At 58.3% G+C, this 2,335-nt stretch overlaps 1 non-coding gene across 1 annotated transcript; it reads left to right on the top strand.

Moving 5' to 3' along the window:
- Positions 1 to 1,104: 1,104 nt before the first annotated feature.
- On the top strand, positions 1,105 to 1,176 carry TRNAQ-CUG (transfer RNA glutamine (anticodon CUG)). Its single transcript has one exon. It is a non-coding gene; the product is annotated as a tRNA-Gln (tRNA).
- The last annotated feature ends 1,159 nt before the right edge of the window (positions 1,177 to 2,335 follow it).

Below are 2,335 nucleotides of genomic sequence, written 5' to 3'. Positions count from 1 at the left end.
CAGAGCCGGGGAAACAATCACGCGCCCTGACCCTGCTTATACTGCTGCTGCCCAGTCCTCTGGCAGAGCTAGGGAGGGATGGCAGCGCCTTACTCCCACAGGAACGGCCGCTTTACATTCCCCTTGCAGACCTGGGGAGGGAAGGCAGCGCCCCTCCCCCGCAGGGCTGCACACTGGCCATGGCCATGGCCAGGAGCGCAGCGCAGAAGCTGCTCCAGCCAGCTCATTGGGGTGGGGGCAGCACGGAGCAGGCAGGGCCCAGGTGGGCGAGGGGCGGAGACAAAAGTGGGGCGGACACGCTCCTGCCAGGAGCTGCCTGGTTCACCCCTTGCCCGGGAGCTGCAGGAGGGGCCCGGATCATGGCTCGGCTGCAGAGCTTGGAGCCCAGGCTGGGCCCAGGAGTGAGAGGATGGGGAAGCTGGGGGTGTAGTAGAGGTTGGAGCCAAGAATTGGTTGGAGATGGGGTTATGCCACTTCCGCTTGGCGGCAGGGGGGCCCTCTGGCTTTTTTTTTTTTGCTCCACCCCCCACATCCCAATATTTCATCTTTGATATCTGGTCATCCTAGCCTGATATGAAGGAGGATGTCTGGACCAAGGGGCCAGGGACTGGCCTTTGCTAGAGAAACCACTGTCAAGTTTTAGCTACCTAGGACAAGTCAGCAAATAAGAACAATCTCAGGTATCAGTAACTGCTACAGGTTGCAAATTCCTACATGCAGCAGTTTCTGGCACTACACCTGCACAGCTCTGCTCCCCGGCTCTTCTCGGGCTCCTGCTCTCTCCTTAGCTCTGCCCCACTCTCACCCAGGCAGTTCCAGCTCACATGGAGGATGGGACTCCCTGGCCTGGTGACTCCCTCATTACACTGCCTGGCCTGTCAGTGCAGCTAACTTGGAGCTTTGGCCTCTCCCCATTGTCCCTGGGGACTGTCAGTCTCAGGGCCCTGATTTCTCATTGATCCTTCCCCCTTCCTTTGGTGCTGGGAACTAGCCAACCAACCCCCCCAAAACACACACACACTAAGTTTTAGTAAAGGGCCAAGAGCCCCCTTACTCAAGCAGCCCCATGAGGGTCACCGATGTGCAGAGAAGGCACCACAAGCTGCTCCCATGGTGTAATGGGCAGCACTCAGGACTCTGAATCCTGTAATCTGAGTTCAAATCTCAGTGGGACCTTGTGTTGGCTTGTGGTCATAGGCGGCAGGTTATATACATTTGTGGTGCTCGTGCTCCAGGAACATTTAGGGCTGGGGGCCCTGCTCCAGCAATATTTGGAGTTGAGTCTCTTCCCCTGGCCCCTGCCTGGCACCCCTCCCCTCTGCTGTGGTGCATCCCTGCCTGAAAAAAAGCAGCATGGGCCTGTCCCCTGCCTGCTCCTGCTGCTGGAGTAGAGGGATTCTGGGCAGAACTGCTGCCCCAGAGTCCTAGTGCAGGCTGCCCTCAGCCTCTCCAACACCCCCAACCCTGAGCTCCCTCTGAACCCTCATACTCTGCCCCAGTCCTGAGCCCCCTTCTGCATCATGAATCCCTCATCCTCAGCCCTACGCTCCCTCCCAGAGGGTGCACTCCTTCCCACCCCCAGAGCCTGCACCTCTCACCCCTTCCTACAACCCTGCCGGAGCCTGCACCCAGCACCCAAACTCCATCCTAAAGCCTGAATCCTGCACCCTAATCCCCCCCAAAACCCCCTCCCAGAGCCTTAGGCAGGTGGAGGTGGAGTTTGGGGGCGGGTTCTGGGCACCACCAAAATTTCTACAAACTTGCCACCCACCCATGCTTGTGGTAATGCCCCAGAGCTCAACTCCCCTGTCTCCAGCTGTGTAAGAGTGAATCTTTCCCCTCCTGCTGGGTGACTCACACCTCCTAGAGCCAGGTCTTTGGCAGGGATGGCCACAATGGGATAGGGCTCTAGAACTTGCTACCCTGATAGTTGGGATTCTTGCTGCTGCACCTGATGTTCACAAGCTTGGCCCTTGTGCTTCCTACTACACGTTTCCTCTGGCCCACATGGTGTTTGATGGGGAGAGATGATGCTAAGGGAGAAGCAAGCAGCAGACAGCTCCCATGACAGAGAAAGAAATGCTAGGGGGCGCTGTGCTGCAAGGAGTGAATGGGGTTGGCAGGGAATGGGAGGATCTTCCCTCACAGCAGGTGCGTCTGTCTCCCTCCCAATTCCTCCCCAGCCCTACCCCAGCCCAGGCTAATCCCAGCCCAGCTACCAGGATTAAATTTGGCCTGGATTCCCCAGCTGCTGGGGGTGGGGGGTGGGGCTGGGAAGAATGAGCCTCTACTCCTCCTTCCCCAGACACAGTTGCATGGGCACAGACCAAAGGAG

The sequence above is a fragment of the Gopherus flavomarginatus genome, unplaced genomic scaffold, assembly GCF_025201925.1.
Source record: "Gopherus flavomarginatus isolate rGopFla2 unplaced genomic scaffold, rGopFla2.mat.asm mat_scaffold_2024_arrow_ctg1, whole genome shotgun sequence".
Classification (NCBI taxonomy): domain Eukaryota; kingdom Metazoa; phylum Chordata; order Testudines; family Testudinidae; genus Gopherus; species Gopherus flavomarginatus.
This window is presented reverse-complemented; position numbering and strand designations above follow the sequence as displayed.